Here is a 26,690-nt window from a genome sequence, read left to right as displayed (position 1 = left end):
TTTAACATGAAAGGGTTACTCGTGTAGGCTGATTTAAGAACGTTCTGCGCTGCCTTTGGGCCTATGACCATATCGAAAAACCTCTGAAGGCGAGTGAAAATTGACCTTATCGTTGAAGTAGAAAATATATGAGGGAAAATATAAGTTGAAGCATATGAAATCCGGTCAAGTATGAATCGGACTTGTCACAGTAAGGGGGTGACAAGTCCGATTCATGTAGAAAAGCAAATTTTGACATTCCTAAAATACCCTAGGGTAAAATACCCTAAGAATACCATACACGTACCGTTTCTTGAGATGTGTTCCTTAATGCGTATGTTACTTATAAGTTAGGAGGAACTACTAAATGGTCTTATACTTAGGAAATAGAACCTAGTTATTATAAAGTACTTATTAATAACATCTACACGTTGGAATAAGAAATTTAATATGCGTTCGTTTTAGAACAAAAATATAGGTTTTATGGGGTAGTACGTGGGATGTGTTAACTATATAATTATTGGGTATTTGTTTCCATTTTCCATAGCACGTTGATATTTAATAATTAACGGCCCACTGATAAATTCTTGTACGTTCTTTATATGGGAATATGGCTGCATAGTGGAACAATTACGGGGGCCGAAAGAAAGAATTAGAAATATAACACAAAATTATTTAATTTGCGTGAAAAAATGTATAATTTACATCTCTAATTCAGATTGAAATAAAAAAGTGATATTTTTTTTTTTATATAAATAATATGATGTTCACATTTTTAATTGTTTTCTTCTTTTACAGGTAAGCTCCACTAGCAAATTTTGGATATAAAATCATTAATAAGGTAAACTTTAATAACACTTATAATCATTTTCATCATCTGTGTTCTCGACAATATAAATAAAAAACTAAGGACCAAATGTCAGAAAAAGACAATCAACAAAATCGGTTCATTCAGTTCGAAGTTCTGAGGTAACAAACAGAAAACAAAATACAGACGAATTTGATGTCGGTTGAAAAGTAGCTAATAATTGTTTGAATTCATATAACTCTTTTTTACCATTTTAAAATAATCAAAACATCTCTCATTTGCATAATGCTAGTCCCTTTACTTAACATTTTACATAATATTTTTTTCACTCTAGTGTTTTGTATGATTTTACTAATATTTTTAGATAAATAAGTAAACTTTACTTTAAAAAACATGTTTTATAAGTAAGACATGAATTTTAAACTGTTATACACCGTGATTTTTTAGTCGTCTTACAAAAGCAGCCCAGTTCATGTATCCAATGACTAGAACACGTTCATGATAAAAAAAATGGTATTTATGAGATTTGAATAAATTTAAAATGCAATTTTTATTCAATATTATGATGCAATTCGTAGTTTTTTAGAAACAGCTCTGTTGCGAGCGCGGTCCGAGCCACAGATGATGAGGGGTGCGGGCGGCGGCGTTTATCATTTTTAAGAGTATATTTCAGATTTCTCTTGTTTAATTTTTCTTCGTACTTATTATCTTAGTCAATGATAAAAAAAAATCGCGTCTAGGGGTATTTTACGACGGATACATGAACTGGGCTCCTTTTGTAAGACGACTAAAAAATCACCGTGTATATTGCAGAGAAATAGATGATCTAAGAAAATAATATTTAGTGCGAATATTTTTACTCATTCATACATCACACTTACATCTTTTGTCTGACTATTTTAAAAATAAACCAGACAGACTAATGTTCATAAAAACGTTAATTTCGTTTTTTAAACAACATATTTTTGAAGTTTGATGGTCTTGGATATTGTGTTGAATCTCCGAATTACATCCATCATCACAAATAATCAGTCTCACGGAATAAACATTTCATCTTAAGGTTGTCTGAAAGAACAATGTGTAAGAACCAACTTTAGAAAAGTAGAATTTTGATATATTTGTGTGCATGCTATGCTAGGCCTTTATAGATCGAGAATTTGAAAATACAGGTGTCCTAAAGAAGAAAGACGTAGAAAGTCGTAAGCTCTCCCAACATAGGAAGAGACCCGAAGCCCACTGTTGGGAGATTTATGGGCTTAAATAATATTGGTATAATAGACAGATGTGTAATGTATAGTTTTATTCAGAGACCACTGTGTACTAAAATGAATAATACATTAGTTAATTAGTATAATTAATCTTCTAATTTGATTGACGATAATGCAGTGAATATTCTTCTGTAACAAAATGTCACGCGCCATTCAGTAACTCAACAACGGTCTTGACTAAATATATTTTCGTATCCCACATTCCCACAGGTGCAAATATTATTCAATCTATTCTCCGAAAACAACTCATTTTACATAGAGGAACACTTCCGGGAATGCCTATTTTACACTCATTACTTGATCACGTAAATCCACGAGTTTATGACTTCAAAATATTCAAACATTTAGCCGACCTAATTATACAAGATCTCGAAATATTTTTGTCTATGAATACCCAACTGTTGTGAGATGTATTCATAATAGTCATGTCCATTGTGATGAGACTGAGGTAACCTACATTCGTAACATAAAACAGTATTTTCTGTCATCGTCTAGGATTCATATTGACCCATTTAGGGATATAACAGTAACGAACCGTACTCTAAAACATCCCGTCTATAAGAGCTACTAATAAATAAAAGAACATGTCAACGAAGCCATTAAATAAATTCGAAAATAAATAACAATTTACATCAACAGCTGTTAAATAAAGCATGTCTCAAAAGCAGTCGATGTTAATTGTCAAAAACGGGGTGTATCCGGGCGCGAGCGTCGAAATTACAATTATTTTTAAAAATAATTGATAAAATTCGCTTGTATAGGCAATTAAAAGCCATGGAGAGTGTCGCCTGGGCTATTTCTGTGGCCGGCGCTGGATCTCGGCCAGAACACGCCGCTACAGACTAGCTGAGCGCAGACTAGGCGCGCCTGTCGCTAAACACACCGACTATTAGAAATATATCTAATAATTAGGACAGAATCGACGCCCACAAGTTTTCGGATCGAATTCATACTTTTGGTACTGGCAGACGTTAAATATGATCACTTTAAATTATTTTTTCGTTTGATTTCTGATCGATCATTAGCGTTGCAGAAGGAATAATTCTACTAAGTATTGAAGCAATATTTTCCAATTGCAACGTGCACTATTCTCTCTCACAGTCTCTCCCAACAGTTGTCAATTTCTCATGAATAAAGTCTATCTTAAAACTCTTTCTTATAACATAGCAGTTCGACCATGACTTACATTTTTCTCCATTCTTTTTAAATTTTTAGACTATTCTTAAATTAGAGAACCCAACTCCTACCTTTGAACTATATTTTAAACTAATTTCCCAATATTCTTACACCAAAATGGTCTATATTCCCCAAATCATTAGTTACGCAAACGAATACCTACTTAGTTTAAAATCATATAGAAGATACATAATATACGTATCAAAATCTTCTTTCTTTCAAATACTCTGACCCAAGGCTGTACCCTTGGGTCAGAGTAATTATACCATCTGCAGATCTCTAACGTGAAACAATTTTAAAAAAACTTTCTTCTCAAACCGCGAATTTAAAGGCATTTTAGAAGCAAGTAGAATTTTACCTGGTATTTTATGATGTCTGGCTTTCACTGCCAAATTACCCACGTGACCTGGCCATCTGACGGTGTGTTACGTGTTTTTTCTATTCATGATGAAATTCCCGTCATAAGGTTTTAAGCCAAAGAGTTTATCATCATTATTCCGAAGCTAGTGTTATCGGGTGTTGTGATGTCCGGGAATATTTGCCAAATATATGCTTGTTCTAAATTTAAATGGAGTGGGGATCGAGTGATGTGTCTTGTATTATGCTGGATGTAAATATTGGTGATTTCTTCTGCATAGACACTAATTCTATACGAAGTTATTTGAATATAGAAAATGTTATGACAGATCTAGAGTAATGGAACTAATGTTCCATTTACCATTTTTCGTTGGACTGCTAAATTAAAGGTCGTTCAAATCCCAATACGAATGTCTTTTCGAATTCATGTGTGACTTTCTAAGTAATTATTGTATTTCTAAACAATTACTTGCTTAAAACTTTTTTTTGCAAGTCTAATAGCCCAGCTCTGGAGTTAAGTCTTAATTTGTTTTTTATTTTTAATATATAAAAATATATATATATATATATATAGTTATTTATTTATATATTTAACTTAAATAAATAAAATAAATAAAGCACATGTCAAATCATTACATCAATATCAGCCTCTCGGTTATTCTTCCCCATTTTTACGACCACATCTTTTAAACAGTTAAACCGATTTAAATCAATCATGTAATACAAAACCAATAAAATTAAAATCGCTCAATTCATTGGTGAGCTATGGTGCCAAAGACAAACAAATTAAACTTATACGAACCCTCTTTTTCCGTGGGGGTTAAAAAGGGATGAAATTACTAACATGAGTACATTAATGAGAAGTTTTCTCTCCGTTAAGATGACTTGATAGACCGTCTATCAGTCCGTATAGTCAGTCAATGTGTCAATTGATTGATATATTAGTACAAGTGCTAAATGATTTACTCATCATCTGAATGCTTGAGATCGTGGTTACGATCTGACCTTCTTGATATGCCTTTGATGAATAACAGCTAATGGGACACGGAATGAGAGTAGAAACTATTAGTAATTTAATTTTAAAAGGAAATGCAACTAGTCACGCACGAGTTCGATATGCAACACTGAGGGTACAGGGAAAAATGGAAACAAAATTAAAAAAAATATTCGTCACTTATAAAATGTTTAACCGTAACAATAATTCCTTTACCCCGACATTTATTTGTTTTTATATCGTCAAAAAAAATTGCTCGAGGAGCGAGTGGCTAAACCATAGCTGCACAAGTTGATCGATCACAGGTTAAGCTACACCTGATACGGTCTGGCCATAAATGGGTGATCATCTTTGTCATAACGAGTTCTTCAGTGTTTCGGAAGGCACGCTAAATTGTGGGTCCCGGCAATTTTTCATACATCTTTGGCAATTGTTACGGGTAGTCAAAAGCTAGAAAGTCTGACAACTAGTCTAACTAAAGGGTTTCATACATCATCTGCAAAATTTCAACTGCCTAGATATAGACCTTTTAACAGACCAACTAGATTATCGGGTTCCGTTTTTAACCTTACCGTACGGAACCCTAAAAACGAATACTATAAACTCTATAAAGTATTTTAAAGCTAACATTTTCAATGATTAGTATTCAGGAGGCTCTCAGCATTACACCGTGTTATTGCACCGATGACGCGGCGGTCCGTGAGAGCAATGCAGACTGGATTTCCTTCCTTAATTTATTTGCGATGTCTGACAGTATTCTTGACCTAGAAAAACATCTCTTTAACCTTTTATGTTGAGAAGAACATAATTCGAATTGTGGAATATGGAGGGATTTTTTTTCTTTTAGAACTGAGTACTTTACGGTACAATATTTAACGTGCTTATGTTGATTCCTTTTCTCTTTTTAAACGTTTCTTTTATCGAATTTGACAGGGCACATGGGACATGTATTTTTTGAAACTGTGCAGTATGTTTTGTCTTGTTTCAATGTATAATTTTCTAAGATAATAATTATTGTTTAATATAACATCTGTAATCTCATCATCATCATCATCATCAGCCTATCGCAGTCCACTGCTGGACTAATAGGCCTCTCCAAGTGCACGCCACTGAGATCGATTTTCGGCTTCTCGCATCTGTAATCTGATGAAACATAATAACATAATGTGCATCATAGTCAACATTAAACAACATATAAATATGTGAGGGAAAGCAATCTCTATACTTTAAAGGCACAGCACGACCTACAAAAATGTCTAAAAGTCTTAGAACAACAAACAACAAAAAAACACAAATAATTATAATTAGGAAGCAAAAATGTTTCATACCCCTGTCTTTGTCAAAGCCTTATAAAAGACTTTTTCTTCCCTATTCTTTTGTTTCAAAGATATCCCCCTAACAGTGACCTGGACAATGGAAAATCCAAGATGTTTATAGAACAAAGGTTATATGTTAGTCTTCAGATATTACCTAGCATAGTTGTGTATAGCTGTTCTAATTTCGCCTCCTTCTATGCCTATTTATGTTCCTTCCGCTCTAGACAGAGCCGGACGGTTGTCATGGAGGTAGTAGAGGTTCATTTCATAGTAACCAGTGGTATCAATATACCAATTTCTTGAACATAATTCTAGTTATACGTCAAACTATAACGAGAAAATAATTCTAGTTATAGTTTGACGACCTCCGTGGTCGAGTGGCGCACGCACCGGTTTCAAGGTGTCGCTAGCTCTGAGGTCCCGGGTTCGATCCCCGGCCGGGTCAATGAAAAAAATTCACATTTCTACATTGTCTCGGGTCTGGGTGTTTGTGGTACCTTCGTTGTATCTGAATTCCATGACACAAGTGCTATAGCAACTTACTTTGGGTTCAGAACAATGTATGTGATGTTGTCCGCATTTATTTATTTATTTATTTATTATTTAGTTTAGTATTAGTAAAAGATCAGGCTGTACCTACTTACAAGGGTGACGCAAATACAATAATAAATAAACGCATTCACATTAATTAAATATTAATAAATAAAAACCGGTCAAGGGCTAGTCGGAGTCGAAACACTGAGGGTTCCGTACAATCAATCAAAACGACAAAAAAAGTCATACTTTTCACAGTAAAAATAAAAGATCAGTAATAGCGGCAACAAATTCACCATCAGAAAAAAAACAACTCTAGCTATCATTGACGACAAACGGACAGACATCAGAACTTCAATAAAAATACCCCTTGGATACGGAATCCTAAATCTAGACCAAGTTAACGAACAAATACTGTATGTACGTTAATCTACAGTATTACAATGGCCGTCTAAATCTAGTTTATTTCCGAAACAAAAGTCTGGACAATGTCGCTATGTTTTATTGCCATCACGACAGTCCTAAAAGACAGATTTGTAAACCGTTTTATTTTTAAACTAAAGCGTCGTGTTTCGTGAGATTTTGGACGAACGTTTTGCACTGTCTTGGTTTTTTTGTTAAGGTTACATCTGGAAGTTAGAATGGTTTTGTTAATTCTGAGTAAATGTTTAATTGTTTTTTGCTTGCTCTGGTGTAAGTAGTTTATGTATTTATTTGTAAATTATACCATACCAATGACAGATAACAAAAAAAGGATGTTATGAAGTCACTATAATTACAATAGAAAATAAGTAAAATAATAAATTATACACTAAATAAACACATATAAATTAGGTAGAATAATTAAATTTAATTAAATACTTTTCTAATTCAAATTGAAGTAGATCAGGAAAATAGTAAAAAGATTGTATTTAACCATTTTATATTGTCTATTTATCACCCACCAAAATGTTTTCGTTAGAAATTGATTTATAAAACTAACCCTTACTTCGCACCTAATTATTAATCATATCCAATTATTTCTATACAATTCATTATTTATCACATCTCTCCTTTTATCATCTCCCCACAAAAAAAACATAAAGGAAACGCAGGAAGCCATAAAGCTAATTAAATACAAACCCACATTATATTATTCAATTGAAACGTCTGACCGAATCATGTCCAATCGTACAACTTAATACATCTAGACGCAAATCCCTTTGGCCCTCAATTAAGGGCCACGGTTAACGTTCTGAATCTTTTATTATGGTACTAAGCTGCGATTAAAGGAGCAACGATGGCCCTTTTAGTGTTAAATAAATAAATAAATATAATCTTTATGTGACTGTTTTTAATGTTATTTTTTGGTGTGTGATATATGAAATTTAATTTTGTGAAGTTAAATATTTGATTTTGGATTGTTGCAGTGTTTAAAATCTTAAAAAAAAATGAAATTAAATCTAGATTTATATTATGAAAAATCATTTAAAAACATGAACTTATAGACGAAAATATTTCTTTTTAATAAATGTGTATATCCCTAAAACGATCGTAAAAAGCCTAGATAAACAAACTAATAAAATTTTAAAGGTCGCAGTTCAATTTATTTATGAAAATGTGCAAATAACAGAATACCCTCAAATCTACAGCACATCATCACATCATGCAAGGCAAATAATAGAAATTATAAACTAATCCGTGCATTATCATTCTAAAATCACCCAATATACCCAGACAATCATTTCAACACTTACCAGACGCTCGTCATAACCGCAACTCATAAACAATAAAATTCAAACCACATGGTCTTCAATAAAACTGTGACAACAGAATAATTAAATAAAAAAAAACTAAATCTCGTCACATGGATGTTGCCAAAACTGATGTCAGAATTGCGTCATCAACAGCGTCATTAAGAGATGGTGATTATCACCATTATGATGACGTAGTGGCTATTTTTGATCATTTCACATGTGCTTTATACAGGAGGTTATAGAATTGTTAGATCATGTTTTTAGACTGCCAAATTTGCTGAAAGAATAAATGTTTGTTTTTTAGTCAGCCTCATTAGTTTATTGGAAGTCCTGCGGCGTTGTTCTGATGCAGGTGTTGCGCCTTTTCTGCCAGGTTCGATCCCCGCGTAGTACAAGCATTGGTGAGATCCTGTGAGTCTGGGTGTCTTGGGCATGTGACACAAGGATTCAATTTTATACTTAGGGAGTCGTTTGTGATTAGAAGAAAGAGCACTTAGGAAGTAGTGAAGAGTGGATGAATCAAGGCGCTGTCCATTGTAACCTTGACATTGAAAATGTGCTGACCTGAGCCTTATCTGAAAAAATATCTTTGGAATTTGCTTTTTAGTTTTTCTTCCGAAAATAGGCATTTATCATCGCTTCACCAAAATTTGTATGTAATTGAGATTGAAAATTATCTCCTTAAACATTTTTTGATCAGAATTACTTTTTTGATGAGACTACAATTTTCGCTACACCTTTTATATATAGAGGTGTTCTTACGTTGTTTATTATAAGAACTGTCATTTTGATTTATGTGTGGAGTAAAAGATATAATTAGTAATATTGTGTGGGTATGTTGGTAATACTCGATTACTCTGTTGGCATCAGGTGATCATGTGTTGTTGCACCTTTTGGAGCGTAGGATGAGATATTAATAGCTTATTATATCCATAACCAGAATACAATTTATTGCAGGGGGGGTTTTAATAAGTAAAGTCATGTTTTTGTGTGTACTTACGTATTTCCAAAGGCACGTTGAATTGGGGATGCCGGCTGTTTTTACATTTGCTGGTTGTTACATTTTTGACAAACGATGCTGGTAGCGAGAAACTGGAAAGTCTGACAACCAGTCTAACTAACGGGTATCGTGTTGCCCAGATAACTGGCTTGAAAAATTCAGTAAGGCTGTCGTTTCTTGGGAAATGGTAGTGTACTTAGCTGCATCCGTTTAGACTTTAAGCCGACGTCAACATAGTTGGGAAAGGGCTAGGATGATCATGATGCACGCCGATCATTGATATAGACCCTTTTTCTTTATCCATGGATCGAAGATAGTCATTCTTCGTCCTTTCTTCTTTTTTTACTATTAAACTTACAATAATGTACAATTTTTGCCTAGTCCTAGAATATTTAAAATCACCAACCTGTTAGTGAACTAGTATAACCATGGGTACTCCTTTCGTTTTCCTTGCTTGTAGGCACCTTTGCATAGTAACCAGTAGACATAGACCTTAATCATTTGTACCACATTTCCTAGTTTCATAAAACAAAGAACAATCAAGTATCCCAAATTAAACACCCATGTCAATATTTGACCATTTCCCGAAGTATACCGGATCATACCCGCTCATGGGCTCTCGGTCACTTCCTGCGAGCCACCGTGACAGCCTGTGTAGTAGCGACAGCGTGTCACGTGACAGCTACGTGCTTGTCACGTCGGCTTGAATTATGTGGCATGAATGTGGATTGAAATTTGTTTTTAAAAGAGGTTTTATGTGGCAATTGATTGGTGGGTTTTTGGTACAGTTTGCTGTTGATGTACTTTTATAAGAGGGGCTTCTTAGTGTGATTTTTGTTATTATTTTATGTTGCAAGTTTATTGTATCGTTGTCTATTAAACGAAATATTTTATAACATTATATACAGAGAAAATGCTGTAGCAATTGACAGGATATGAGAACAGAAATATGAGAAATTAATTTTCCAATTACTATTACCTACTAAAACATTTACAACCTACATATTATAATATACACTTAAAAATAAAAACAATAATTAAAATAATGCATGCACAGAAATTAATCCAAGAAATTAATGAAAATACAAGCAACAATAAACTAAAATTCCTTTAACAATACATACAGGTTAGTTAACAGCACTTTTAACTATTAAACTACGTTTCATTAACAAATTTTCAATTCTAAAGAGTTAACTGTCGTTCAGTACACTACACTCATGCAAGAACAGACACGCCAAGTTAATAGCATTAGGTAGTTAAGGTTCGTACTATACTTGGACGATAGTCGCCCCTGTGGAAAAGAGACGCAGCTATGAGAAATGTAGAGCGCTATCTCGCTCTTACATTAGCTTGAGTGATGTGTAAGATGTCTCAGTGCAGTAATTATTTCAATGAAGGAAATCGGTCATGACACCCGGGTTTTTATTATACGATGGCTTCTTAATTAAAATCATTTATCTACTAGCTAAATGATTATTTGTGTGACGGAAGATTCGGATAATAATTGAAAATGTTGGGAGAAAAAAAAACAAATATTTAATAAACAAGTTTAAAAATATACGTACAAGTAAATCTATATTTAAATTACAATATTTGCACATGGCAACAGTGCGAATCAAAATATATGTTGAAAACCGGTGTGTTAATCGACCACAACAAAAGTAAAATATTCGTAAATATCCGAACATAAATGAATATCAGCACTCACAACCATCTCATATACAACGAACTACAGAATAATATCCGCACAAACATAAAAATATCCGCACTTACATCCATCACTATTACATAACAATGACAATTAAAAATCATCTCTATTCTAAACTGTGAAGGTTGAAAAGTGTGTGATTTTCCGGAGTAGGGCACAGCTCATTTATCCGCGTGTCGCTGCTGACCGCGCGCTGTCACTCACGTTCATGCGATATACGAACACGCTAACTACTTAAATAACATTAGCGCGGTTAGTTTCCGTTGCATTTGCACGTTACTATTTTACTATAATTATGGTGTTAGAAAAACATTATTTTTCGATGGATACGTTACAAGTTTAAATTGACTGAAAATATACCAATAATATTCATTAATTGATAAACTATACAGGTTTATTTGTATAACGTATCACTAAAAATAACTATTGCAACAGTACTTTTAAAATACAAATCATAATAAATACATCAAACTAAATATCCGAAAAAAACAGATTTTATCCGCAACCTTCACAGGCCCATCCCTTTGAAATAACTCAATAAATAGCAACACTGACCGCATTTTAAACTATTAACACATTGAATTCCCAAAACAAAAGGCGGGCCCTTAATTAACGGCAAAAGCTAATTAAACCGAAATTTAAATGCCGTAATGAATAGTGAAATAACGTGCCGTGTGTCAATGGAAACTCGGAACCACAATGAAAACATGTCCCGCCCCAGGAAGGGGCCAATTGCGGAATTAACGCGGTCCTATTACCTACTCACACACGACAATGCAGTCACACATTTTTAGAATTAACGTGAAATGGTTTTAATGTTGTGCATAGTAGAATTATAGTATTTTTTCTTAATGACCCCTAATGATACGATTTCGTGTAATGTTGTAAAGTTTTTCTGATGTGAACGTTCTTGAATGATCTACTTATGTAATGAGAATAAATCATCATCGGCCTCGCCTTTTCCCAACTATTTTGGGATCGGTTTCGAGTCTAACCGAATTCAGATAAGTAACAGAGTTTAACAAAGAGGCACTGCCTATCTGACCTCCTCAACCCAGTTACGTGAGCAACACGACCAAACGTCAAATTTTCTCTCCGAATTTACCTTTGACCGTCAAAGACAAGTGACAGTCAAGAACCGGGACCTTCAATTTAACGTGCCTTCCGAAACACGGAGGAACTCGTTCTGACTTAGATGCACACCCATCCTCGGACTGACCTCCATAACTGGGTTAACAGTTGTACATTACTGTATTAACAGCTTAAATTGGCATCGATCAGCTTGTGCAATTCGTTTCAGCAACGAGCTTCTCTCAAAAACCTCACTTAAATACGTAACAAAAACTCCTCAAAACAGAATCAATCCAAGCAAAACCGCGTTACAGTATATACCAAATCAAACACCGCACTAGATAAAGGCTTTTTCAATCGTAAATGCGTCTGACCGCGTCACGGCGGCGCCTTTGTAACGAGTTCGACTCCTGGCGCCGACTGTACTCCCAGAACCCGATCTCGTAAAACTCTACTAAGATTATTGAGTAGTTTGTCTGATTGTAGCATGCATCTTTTATTAGTGGTATTAAGTCTGAAGTGCTTTTCTGATTAACATTCGTCTTTTATTTGACCCCGAAAAGGCTTCATAAAGAATGGCTTTTTAATATCAAACATGGCTGATAAAATTGGAATCATGCTGGAATTATTAAACATCTATTAGTCCTATTACAATTAAGTTATATCGATTTTTTGACGCTTTGTAAATGATGTATATTTTTCATTCTGTATTGATATACATAGTTTTAAAAATGTAAATAGTAGTTGAGTTTAACTTATTGTATAAATATTTTTAAGCTAATGTATAACAATAGACCATAGTATATTGATTAATAATTTTCATGCGTTTGCTGATAATGATTTTGTATTGAAATGAAACTACTTTTACGGATTTTATCGCGGTTTAATTTTAGATTTTAGTTCCCGACGTTTCGAAACCTTTGCAGGTATCATGGTTACGATAAAATCCGTAAAAGTAGTTTCATTTCAATGTCTAACATTCGCGTAAACCTAAGAAACCACAATGATTTTGTAATTAACATCCAAAACTTTTCTAGAAAAGCAATCTGGAAAACCCATAATGTCTTCAGACTGAATCCATTACTGGTTCCTTCAAATTCTTACTTCCATTCTACTTGCAGCAATTTTCCAATAAAATAACAATACCTTAACTGAAACTTCAATAAGTCGTCGTATTTCTATAGAAGTCGGATGCAGTCTGCATCAGTCATCTCCCGTAGCGATGCATTAACTACTACATTAGCTACTCGGTGTAACGTTCACACAACTACAGGTTTCAATACTGACAGGGCTGCCACAAAAGACGTAACACGCAAGGCGAGGTTCTAAAAGGAGAATTGAGAATAAAGTATATATATATTTTTCACGAGATGTTGCAGATAAATAAATTGATATTATTGGTAAGAATGACTGGGATTTAGTTGTCGAAAATGCAACTGCCCTGCACTTGGTTCCGGGTTTGAATACCGTGTCGGAAAGATAAATAGCTAGTCGAACGAGTTTAGATGACAGAATGTTTGATGATGAAAAACACTGTATATTTTGATAATTACCTGTCTAACGGACTCAACAATGAATAATTTTTGCGTCCTGTCAACTTTCCCCAATTAGTTTTTGTTCAATAGTAGGACATTTATGAGTGGTGTAACTATGATATTAAATACCCAATCAACCAAAATACTCATAACTGTAACATTTTATATGGATATAATAAAAGCTGAGAACATTGAACTAAATAGCAAAACCCGAACAGAGGGTAATGGGTCTAAATGTCCTGGGGTGACAAAATTCCACAGTGGGTGGTATCAACGTCATTCAATTAATGTAATTTACTTATTGCTTTGATATAACAAAATGCTTTATTAGTACGTAACTTATGACATGTTTTATTTCGTAACAAAGATTTAATTTGTGATAACCTAACACTACTTAAAGCTACTATTACTAAAGCCGATGGAATTTGGAGTTGGGATCTGAATTTGAGCAAGTTTTTTGCCCAGCAGTGCGACTATGATTAGAAAAAGAACGTAAATAGCCTTCAACCCCTACTAACGATACAAAATCGATACACTGTTCGAGAGATTGTGGTATAGTGACTTTGGCCTGCATGGGCGAGCAAAATGACAATAATCCCTACTAATATTATAAATGCGAAAGTAACCCTGTCTGTCTGTTACGCTTTCACGTCTAAACCACTGAACTGATTTTAATGAAATTTGGTACAGAGATAGAGTTGACCTTGAGAAAGAACATAGGATAGTTTTTATCCCGGACTTTTAAAAAGTTCTCTTGTAAAATATAACAAGAAAAGCTAGTATTACATATTTGGCTTTTGTATCGTTAATAGAGAGCAGAAATGATTATTAAAATCTTCAATGTACAGTTTACACTTTTCTACTGTAGTGAATGTCCTCCTTCACTCCTAATTCCTTAATATTTCAAATCCATGCGATTTATAAAATCCAAACTCGATTTATTTACGATAAAACTTTTATAAAAGTTCTAAACAAACAACATATTACACAAATAACCTCTCGTACAGTCGAACAAATAAACTGGGTCACTTTACAATTTTACACAAAGAATTTCTTGAAATAAGTATACTCCTTTTGACCATATACCTAACCTCGTTATTCTGCCTACGAATATATATGGTGTATAAAACACAAATTAAAAACATGGTCGAAATCGGTTGAGTAGTTTTGCCTAAATATGTCTCAAACTGACAGACAATGTTTTTTTCGCATTTAGAATTTAACGTCTTAGTTTTCGCTTATGTCTCCATTTCTTCCTAAGTTATTATTATTATTTTAGGGTTTAATAGATACTTAAAGGGTAGAAACAGAACCTTGTTACTAAGTCATAGCTTTCTGTACGTCTGCCCGTATCTGTCCTCTAACGGGACCGATTTTTCTCTACAAATCTCATCATAATCGACATAGTTGTTTAGATTAAAGAGCGTTACAAACAAACTTTCATAGTTTAAATACTTAATTTGAGAAAATTAATGTTCATATAATTGAATAATGTCGTTTTTCTTAACCCAGTAGTTAACCACGTGGTTAACTATTACGGAGGGGTGTGATTCGCGGTCCTTGTTAGTTTAGGTTACTTGTTACTAAGGGATGTTTTGCTTGTAAATTACAATCTTGGTTCTACTTGTATTACATTCAACGTAAATAGAATGAGTTGTTTTGTTAAGCAAGTAAATTTAATTATTTCTGAGTATGCTCAAGGATTCAAAGGGAGCTAAAGTACTATAGGACCTTGTTATGACTTTTTCGCAGTAGAATCATCAATTAAAAATCGAAATTTTATTACTTACATCAACGGTTAATTATGCCATAATATGTTTAGTAGTTTTTTTTTTAATTTATCTAGCCTACTGAGTCCCACTGATGGGCAAAGGCTTGCCCTAAATCCTTCCACGCTTTTCTATCTCAAATCAATTGGAACCACGGTTTACAACTTAAAATTTTTTTATATCATGTAAATCCTTATTGGAGTTAAATATGATTCTCTCCTTTACTATTCTAAAATAAGTACCTACTACATACAACAAAAAAGAACAAATTCACAAGTCACAGTTAAAAAACGCTCCCACTTACATAGACCAAGAAAACATTACCCCCTATTTTGTGGCAGTCACTTAAAACTCTTGCGTAAAAGTGCATTTTCTCCAATCTCTATAAGGAAAACGGTCTATATAAGATTTCCCCAACATAAAACCATCATTTAGCTTTTTATTCCTCCAAGATTCTGTCCCTCTTATCACGGTTCACGGTTTACGATATACGTCGCCTACGTCACGTATTTTCCATCGATAAATAGGTCAAAACCACTTCGGACAGCTTTAGTAGACAACTGTCGCCTAAGAAAACTTGATATACTGGGCTAGATGCTTTCATGCTATACAAATGTATTTGAGACTGCTAAACAAGATTGTAGATTTTTCTTAGCATAAAATTAAATTAAGTGCGAATGTAAAGATTAAATTTGTGACATATTATATTCGGGAAGTAATTGATACCAATTTCTTATTTGTTAATGTTTCATGAAACAGGTCTAGCTACATTGATTGTTCTTAACAGATAGACGGATAATCTAAAAAACGTAATAGTTTTTACAAATTACATTTTTTTGAGCGTTGCAAGCCTTGTTTGAACCCGATTTTTATTATAATTGCGTGTTATAGCAGCAACCGAAATATATTTGTTAAATTCAACTGCCGTGGTTCTTGAGATACACCTTAGTGACAGAGGATCAGACATATGAGCGATAGTAATAATAACGTTCATTTTTTCCTTTTGGGTTCGGGATCTATACTAAACCGATCTACTTTTTAAAGCGATGATCGAAATTCACAAATCAAAAGTCACGGGAAAAAGCTATTTCTCAATATAAGTTATTATATAGTTGTTAGTAGTGTTAGGACACCCGTTGACTTTTAACTTACCCACCTATTACAGTGACGACTAAGTGACCTTTATTAAATTAACACGACCATTTAAGGCAATTCAATTAGACCTCGCCAAATAGGTTTTACTTGTATAGTGTGAAGTGCGTCAGGAGGCCTTGTTAAACGGCTGTTTTCTTGTCATAAAATAAAGAAATATTTACATAGTATTTTACGGACAAAACTGCGAAATAGTTTATACAAAGACGATTTTTGTTTTGAACTATAGTAACGAAAATTTAACGTTTCTTAAAATGTTATTAAAATATCTTGAAATTTTTACCGTATCATCCTACAAACATAGTAAATTGTAGTTTATTTCCAAATCTTCCACAAATGACTACTCGTCTTTTATATATAGAATATAGCTCAAAGTACTTTTTATTTTTCTTAAAAACTTAAAGAGGGACTCCCGTTAAGTTTTTATCGGTCAATTATAACGCCTAATTACGAGCTTATAAAAGTTTAAATAAAAAACATATAAACCAGTTTTATTTTATCAAAACGTCTACTAACAAACATTAAAATCAAATATACTTACAGCCCTAAATATATCCCACAAAACAATAACACAGAACTAAATACATTACACTATATAATTCAACATAAACTCCAAAACTTATTGTACAGACAAACTGACAAACATTATCGGTACATAGCTGGTAGCTCTCGTAGCATTAAGAGGCGGCATCGAGGCGGCGGATCGGCCTTGACCCAACCCCCATTCAACCCCCGTTCAACAACGCTCAACCCCCGTTCCACCCTTTTCCCTTACTCAACCCAACCCAACCCGAGCTTAAGCAATGACCTAAGATTTCCATGACGAGAAAATCCTATCCCTCGCTAAATTCACGTGAGGGGTTCAATTTTCCTTAGTTTTAAAGATATTCTTACTTATTAATGTTAAGTTAAACTATTAAATAGTTAAGCAGTTAAATGATCCTCAGACATACACATATATATGAGACGTACATCAGCAAACAAACATGGGTGATATTTTAAATGCCAAATCAAAATTCATTTATCCATAATAGACTACCAAATAGCAGTTTTTGAATGTCACAAAACACATAGGTACTATATAATATATAGCACCCTGTATCGCCAAAAAACATCTATAGTCCGCCGAGAACCTTGTAGTGCCCATCTTTCACCGCTTACCAGACAGTGTTAAAAATGGCCGGGATCTTAATACACATTGTTGATTGAAACACAATGATCAAAATAATGCCTACAATGGTCGCGCTGGGCTGCGCAAGCGTCGGCGTGCGATTGAAAATAGCAAATTATTCATCATTACGATGTGATTACATCGATCGTTATTTGCACGTAACATGCCCACGTTCCAGTTTTATTGTGCACGCGTGGGCCTCCTTACGATTTCCTCTATCAAATGAAATTCAATCTGACCGCGTAGCTTGTAAACATATTTATTATGCAGTTATTTTTACGGGATTTTTCCAATATCTTTGTAGCGTAGGTACGTTACGCCTAGTTTTTGTTTAAACAGATTGGCAAAAGCAAAAAGAAATATTTTTTATAGCAACTATCGTGAGAACAATTCATTATTAAATGATGCATTATTTAATAACCTAAATTAATAACAAAAAAATGTAGTTTATCCTTTACAGACGATCATCATTTGCCCTTATCCCATCTTCTTCTTCCGTACCTTTCTATGTGACGTCATCTCACAAGAAACACTCTTTGCAGCCATATCGTCTTTTACTCAATCCATCCATCGTTTCTTCATCCTTTACATACGAGTTAGAGTTTATTAATCAAATCGATTTAAAAAATTCCATTCATGATTGTTTTATCAGTAGGTAGATACTATTTAAGTATTAATAAAAAAATGCTTAAACGTGATAATCATTCCACACGACTGCTCAGGCTAGTGTAAAATTGTATGTGATACTTATTTTTTATTAAATTTCCAATTGAGATAACGAGCTTTGTTTTTTTGTATATGTACCAAGTTAGATGATTTTATATTCGAAATCATATTTGAAAGCCAGCGGTAGAAATGTGGTCAAATTTAAAAAAGCAAGACCTTATAAATTAACTAAGATTCTTTTTATTTGTAAACAGATAATGAAAACTATTTTTACCCGTTACATAACTGGTACCTATTATGCGTATACATACCAATTAGTTTGGTTTTAATTATTATCACTTAATCAGCAATAATCTATATTAATTTGATGATTATGCCCAATGTCACGAATGCCACGATGTGACAAGAGATTATATCAATTTTGTGGACAAATTAATTAGTTACATAACTACCTAGTATTAATTTAATTATGACATTTTGGAATAAGTCGAAAACTCACTCAAAGAGTCGGTTTTTTCAGCCGCTTTTATTATAATATATAATATAATATAATATATCCGGGGATAACTCACACACGGTTATCTGATCCCAAGCTGAGCAGAGCTTGTGTTATGGTAACCAGACAACTGATAAACTTACTTATATATTTCTAAATACATACATATTATAGATAAATTACACCCAGACACAGAATAAATGATAGTGCTCATCACACAAACATTTGTTCTGGGTGGGAATCGAACCCACGACCTCCGGTATAGCAGTCAGGGTCACTCACCACTAGACCAACAGGCCAGTCGATTGCTTGCTATTCAAAAATTTATGAGAAAATTCTACGAAAAATAGTGGGCTATGTCTTTTCTCCTGGTTAAGCTATAGGCTATACCTAGATTCATCAAAATTTGGTTCGCGGCTTACTAGACGGTATAGCAACAAACCAAAAAAAAATGCAAATTATTAAATATTCCCAATATTTTTTTCTATAATCATAAATAACATTGGTAGTTTAATAAATATGAATATTAATTCAAACGCTAAGTAAATACTGTACAGTCCATATCCAGTAATACATTTTTTCCCCTCATAAAATAAAGCAACAACAATTTTTTATAATAACAACACTGGACATCTCTTAAGCGTTGTTTATTCAGTCAGATATTCTCATAAACAAAGTCGAAGGGACAGTCCAAAGGACAGTACATCAATATTCCTGGTTTATGAGGACTTGAAGGTCAAGTATGCTGTATAGAAAATATATATTTATTCTGTATTGATTTTGTACCATCGGCAAGAAAATTCAGTTGACACAAACAGATTTTCGATAGAACTGTACATGATCAATGTCTGTTGTACTATTAGACTCGGAGAAAACCGGTCAGTGCGGGTCAGACTCGCAACTATGAGGGTTGTGTGTTCATGTGCCAGTCGGACTAGCATCACTGAGAATTTCGCATAAGTAATACAAAGAAAAATATTTTTTGCAAAGAAATGTTTATCAGTAATTTTTTTTATCGTAATTATCGTTGATTAACCTCAGTTATAGTCGGAAGAAATTGATCATCTGTAATATGTAGTTACAGCCGTCTAGCTATTACCGTTTATGACAAATATAGGGTTATCTTCAATAACATAAACAACCAGTTAACAAGAACGCACTTTAGGCTTTAAATACAAGATCAACAGATCACCTTATATTGGACGGAGAGATTTATCATTTTTTTAAAATCATTTTTATTACTTAATTAATGTGTTACGTCAATGTTCCAGTTTTATAAGGTAGATCTCGTCTGTTTACTTTATAATTTTAATATCAAACTACCCTCAGTGAATATGTAAAATTATGTGGGTATTTTTGAAGGATTAGTTGTCAAGATAGAAGATAAATCGTTGATGTTTAAATATGGAATGCTTTTAGAATTGAGTTGAATTTCGAACGTTAATATTCGAAACGGTAAAACATAGGTGATTTGTTTTTTTTTTTTTAAATAAGAATGATTTCTTTTTAGTCCCTTTTGGTGTAGTGAAATGTTTTATAATATCTGTGCATTTTACTTTTTTAGTGACATTGACAATAGATGGCATGATAAGAACAGATTTTTGAAAACTAAAAAAACATTGACGTTTTCTGCATTTTAGAATCAATCGTTTCCCTTTTAATTGATCAAAAATGTTACAATTATTTCGAATGGATATTCTCCAAATTAAGAAGTGTGTAATGCCGGTCATAAAATTTTAAAATTTTTCACAAAACCTGAATCTCGCAATTAAGATTTTAACTAATTAGTGGTCGAAAATGTTAATTATGTTCATTGACCCGTGGTCATCATCTACGCAGTAAGCCAGTACTTGGGGGGCTGGTCTCAATTCTCCAACATCTCATGTATCTATACAACACTATATCTATCTGTTTGTGTTCGTAACCATCCAAAATTAAAAAAAAAACCTGGCACCTGACCGTTTAGAGAAGTTCTCAACACCACTGATGTAGATACTTTGACCACTTTTTTTTTAATTTTCGGGTTCCGCATTTCAAAACGTAACTTTTTTCATTTTTTATTGTTCTTCTTTTCTGAACGTAGAAATGAACCCTCAAAGGATTTTTTTTTATTATGGTAGTATTTTCAGTCTTTATATTTCGAAATAAATATAAATCAGATTATGTAAACTTTGCAGGGAATTAATAGAGAAATGAAAGCAAGTGAAACAATTTTGTAACGTTTTCTACTTTTTGCGATCGCCCACCAGTGACCGATGTCTTTTATTATGATTTGACCTTTATTGAAGTCAATATTTTTTTTTTCACACTGACAAGCCATATCGATACTATTTAATCTATTTAATTAATTAATTATTATATTCTCTTTATAATAAATTATTAATATTGAGGAGCTCGTGGCTAAGCTACAACCGCATAAGTGATTCGATCACAGGTTAAGCTATGCTTGACGCGGTTGGTCCGTAGATGGGTGACCATCTTTGTCATAGCGAGTTCCTCCGTGTTTCGGAAGGCACGTTAAATTGTGGGTCCCGGCTGTTATTCCTACATCTTTGACAGTCGTTACAGGTAGTCGGATGTCTGACAGCCAGTCTAACCAAGGGGTATCGTGTTGCCCAGGTAACTGGGTTTAGGAGGTCAGATAGGCAGTCGCTTCTTGTAAAACACTGGTACTTAGCTGAAACCGGTGGGACTGGTAGCCGACCCCAAACGTAGTTGGGAAAAGGCTTGGCCAATGATTGATTCTATTAAAATAATTAATTGCTTAGTTCGAAACATTTCGTTTCTACAAATAACTAGCTAACATTAACCTTACCCTACTCTGCCTGTTCAACATTTTAAGCCTCAGAATTGTTTCAAATGGAATTCAGTTCGAAGATAGTTTCAGCAACAGGGATATTCATAAAGTTATTTTTATTCTGAAAAGCTGAAAACTCCCACAGGAATTGTTCCTGTGGAATTTGTACTGAAAATAAAGTTTATATTTCTGGACATATTTGTTATTTTAGCTTGAATTGTTTGTTTAAATTAAGGTGACAATAAATTTAATTTTTATTAAGTCAAAATAAGTTGATATGTTTTTTAAATGATGGTTGTAATAGATTTAGTTTTTTATTTAAAATCTTAATGGAACCTTTATAAGTGGTCCAAAAGTAATTTTGTTTTTCAACGACATTTTATTGATTTTTAGTACTAATATAGTGAGACGGCAATATACGACGCGTAGCTGTCGCTCACCTTCATAATGCCTTTTAAGTTTTAATTTTAACATGCGAAAATCGACCTTACTGCTTGGGAATAGTGTTACAAATGTAAATGTTTTGTTAAATAATGTAACAATTACAGATCCTTTTAATGTCTGTAAAAAACTATTAATGACGATAAGCCTTATCGAGTTTTTAAAACGTTTAAGACACTGAGCTAACAGCATCCTCTCCTTCCTTAAAAATAAACCTTACTGCATCAGAGTACGAGCGTTACAAATGTTGTCACAAATATTGTGAGTTTTCGGTAAAGGCCGTCTAATAACAGTAAGCACTGACCTTACCGGATGTCTGCGGCGCGCGTCTCAGCTCCGCACGCGCAGCCGGAAATAAACATTCGTGACATTCGAAAAACAGATATTCAGAAGTTTTTCAATTTTCAATGAAATTGAATAGATTCTTAATAGTATTAAAATTATATTTTATAAGCTCATACTGTATCGGTTCCACCAGTTAATCTCCAAAATGGTTGAGCAGGTCTTGAAAATCATAGTTTACGAACTGACTTTAATCAAACTGGGAAAAGAATTATTAATTTAAAGAACAAAAATCTAATAGAAGAATGCTAAGAAATATTTGCCCAGCTAAATTTACTGCAAAAAAAAACAGTGATTTCTCGCAAATCTTTTCTTTCCAATTTAAAATAACGCACTATCTGTTCGACAATTACACACCCACCATAATGTAACATCTGTATCTTCGTTTTATTGTTTAGTATAATTTCCTTCTAACTGAAGATTTATGCGCGAGTTAGATTAATTGATGACGATGGCGGTACGGGGCTGAGGGCGTGATCATTATACATGCCATCTTAATGGCGGCTTGTTTTAACTAACCAATGTTGTTAGGGAGAATTTAGAGGGATAGGTAAATGATGAATGCTAAAAAGTGTTTGCAATTATATCAGCTAATAGGTTATGTGCTGTTGCGTAGATTTGTTTTGGTTGCTTTTTCTCCGCCTGAGCAAAATAAAGTGACTGTGTAAAAACGTGGGAAAAAGTTCTACTTATTACCTTAATTTGAATAAATAAGTTGTAAATTTATTTGATGGATCTGCCTGAAAAGATTGTCGTCTTCCCATACAAAAAAAAGAAGTAGCATTATTGTTCATAATTATCGTTATTTCTGCCTTCACTATTGAGATCATTGTTTAAACCATTTTTATCACTCTGATATTATAGAAGCGAAAGTATGTGAGCATGTTTGTATGTGTGTTGCGACAATGTCAAAATTATATCTACTGTTTTCGATGAAATTTGATATGAAGGTAACTGACTGGCTTAACATATAAGATATTTTTATCCGACTCTCAAGGAGGGTAAGAAAGCAACAGCATAATAAAGGCCCACGGTGTTGTTTTTTCATTGAATTAATGCCTCTTTTTGTATACTTTACCTATTATTATTTATAAACATCCACACAAATGCAATATATAATATATAACACTGTATTGTCGTACTTTTACAAACCGCTGCATGAGCCTCCTTTGTGGATAAACTAGGTCGTATCTTTAGCAAAGACAATAGCCACTCTGTGTTATACAAAAGCTTATAGTAAGGCTTTTCATTAAATATGTTTGTATATATATGTAGATATTATGTTCCTTTTGGTTAATGTTTGAGGTTTACCATACAGAGAATATTAAAGACTTCAGGGTCAATAACTATGATTTTTTGACAATCAGTGACTTTTAAAGGAATGAGGTATATTTTTTCAATACATTTTTCGATGTTTCGCAAGTTAAAAAACTCTTATTAAACTATCTTTCGTGATTTTCGTTCAATACATTCAAGTTGAATCAACACAACATCTTAATTAAATTTAATTACTTCACCTAACAAAAATAAATCGAATAATTCATAATATTGAATTAAACAAGACCTAAATAATCCGAAAAGCACGCAAGACGTTGACCTAATAACTCTGTACACAATATTCCGTTGCTACGAGCTACGCTAGTGCGTCTACAATACTACGCGGTTTGGATCGTAGCCGCTACGGTGGAATGCGGCTATCAACCTAAATTAGTCATAATAAGATATTGGTCTTGGTATTTTTGTGAGAGAAAATGTTTTAGTTTTCGTATTGAATACACTTGGAAAGAACATAAAGAAAATGTTACTTAATTGTATGGAGTTATAAGTGAAGGATTTAAAAATAAATTAAGACTGTACTTAAGCTTTTTTTGCGGTTTACTTTCTATTATAATTATCGAATGACCTCTTCTGTATAACTGATCATGCCATCCGAAGACAGATAGTTAGAAATTATTATAATCGATACATCAACTGAGGTAAATCCAATTATAAATACGTAGTTCTACTTTTAATTATTTTTTTAATCAAAATTTTTACGTAGATAACTATTTTACAAAACAAAATACAAAAGCAAAATCGTTTTATCCGACTGCTTTAAAGGAGGGTTAACTTCATTTAAAATTATCACTTACAATATTTTCCCTTTCAGTTTAATTGTTAAAGACTTAGACTAACCATAACTTCTACGTAACTAGTTAAGTGATGCATAGATAGAAGTTGTGGCTAACTAAGATCTTAAACCTAACTTAGTGCTCAACAATGTTACGCTTACGTTGTAACTCCGTCACTTGGCCAATTTCTGTTGAGTGCATGTATATTTAACTTGTTTAATTCATGCATAACTTTAGAGCTTTACTTGAACAGCTTAAATAAGGAACCATTAGGAAATTTTCAATTTTATATGTCATCTTAAGCTTAGCCATAATTAAGGGTATGGTAATTTTTCGTGAGATTCATAATTATTAAGAACGGTTATCGGGATCGCCCGACCAGTTAAGGTCTCAATCGGAATCGAAAATCGTGAGATGATTGGACAGCGGGGTCGGGAAGGGGGTTTAAAATGATAAAAATAATAAAAACTATCAGGATCCCACAACTTTATAAGTTAGTTTGCAAATGTATATTATTCACCATTAATACAAAAAAAAAGAATTTGAAATCGCTCAATACGTTCAAGAGACTCTTCAATATTCCTATTTTTATGTCGTTGCTTGAAAATAGCCTTCATCTATAAAAATATTCGCTAACCTACAAAACACATGTCGTAGGCAATTCTATCTTGAAAATGTAGATAAAATCTGCGCCACAAAACGATATATCGGTGTCAACAGATATTTCCTACTCTGCCATCCATTCTCACAGATTATACAGTTGGCCTGGCCTAGATATTTTAGGTCTAAGTCTATGACCTAGATAGTCTGGATTGTTTTTCTGTCGCCTGAAGTTTTTCTTAACTTACGGATGTTTTTTTGGATAATTTGTCTTAAATATTGGTTTTGTGGTTGTGAATCTATTACAGGATGATATACGAGTGAACTTAGTTATTTCGTTGAAAGCCATAAATACACACATAAATACATTGTTTTTATGTAAGGATACTGCAATAGTGAAGTTTATATGAACCAGAGTCATCATCGCTCTTTTCAAACAACTTCATGAATGAAGAGGTTCTCAAATCGTCGGTATTTTCTGTTTGTTACCTCAAAACTTCGAACCGATTTTGTCGATTGTTGCCCCCATTTAAACATTATTAGAATATCTAAACATGGGTATACCTATGTCTATCTCGTTATTAAAGCCACCTTTTCAACATAAAACTACTAGATACATAACTTTTTATGTCAACCCCACATTTTATTTGATATTCCCAACGAGACTTTTAATTATTTTTATTTCGCACACAGCTCAACATTTAGGTCATTTGACAGTAACGAACCCGTGTACTGCGAACCAGCTCATAGACTAATCAGACCCTCGTTTGTTCCAGGTTAATGTGCCACGAGACGAGTGAGAGAGACAAACGATCCCGACACTCCCATTAAAACGCCTTATATGGAGCGGGACGGGTATACCACGCGTGCTCCGCCGCGTACCAAAACACACAAAAACCGCGGATGTAGGTAATAGCACGGGAGCTGAATAGCTTTTTAATTATATAATAAAATTATAAAAAAAAATAAGTCAAACAACAACGTTCAACCGATTGAATTTCGAACGCCTAAATCCGATCAGACTTTGACGCCTAACTTTGTTGGACATCTTGGGTGCTTAGCATGGACTTGCCTTATTGATATGTTGATAATGTGTGGGAGTGTATAGTCGGGGTTAGTGTCGTAGTCGTAGTGTGAGTATTGCGAGGGCGCGAGGGGTGCGAGGCGGCGACGAGGTGATGCAGCGGCGGCCGAGGCGGCGCGAGATACGGCTACCTGTCAAGCAGCCTTGTACGCTCGTCTGACGAATCTGTAAAGGTAAGGACATATAATATTCCATAAATCTATATAGCCTTAAGATACTAATTTGTACAACAGAATGTCCAAAATCAGGATTTAGGATTACTTTTTTAATAACAGTTGCTCAGATTGGGCAGCGCGTACCACTGAATACATTGGCGAATTTTATATTTGTCATGTGAAAAGTGGGAACACCAAGTATGAAGATACATACAAAGTATGTTGTAAACCAAGTGCCGAAAGATTGAATCGTGTAAAATTAATAAAAAAAGAACTGTGACTGTCGTCATCGCCTTGCCGTTTTATGTATGGCTCAAAACCGAATAAGGCCTGTGCTAGTAACACTAGCTAGTAACACTAACTTACAACTAAATCAAAACTGGAGAATTCCCGACCGCTGTTTAAAAATTCACAATACACAAAA

The 26,690-nt window shown here is 33.6% G+C and overlaps 1 protein-coding gene across 4 annotated transcripts in view; it reads left to right on the top strand.

Annotated features, from left to right (window-relative positions):
* LOC113498289 (plasma membrane calcium-transporting ATPase 3) overlaps positions 1–26,690 on the top strand; it is a 156,415-nt gene that overhangs the window by 12,385 nt on the left and 117,340 nt on the right. For 3 of the 4 annotated variants that reach the window (XM_026878248.1, XM_026878247.1, XM_026878250.1), the window contains exon 2: positions 25,804–26,284. The gene's annotated coding sequence lies outside the window, so the exon portion shown is untranslated. Of the gene's footprint in view, positions 1–804; positions 821–25,803; positions 26,285–26,690 lie in introns of those variants that run through there. The other variant, XM_026878249.1, reaches the window with a different exon arrangement.

The sequence above is a fragment of the Trichoplusia ni genome, chromosome 10 (genome assembly GCF_003590095.1).
Source record: "Trichoplusia ni isolate ovarian cell line Hi5 chromosome 10, tn1, whole genome shotgun sequence".
NCBI lineage: Eukaryota > Metazoa > Arthropoda > Insecta > Lepidoptera > Noctuidae > Trichoplusia > Trichoplusia ni.
The sequence above is the reverse complement of the archived record's forward strand: the minus strand, read 5'-3'. Positions and strand labels throughout refer to the sequence as shown.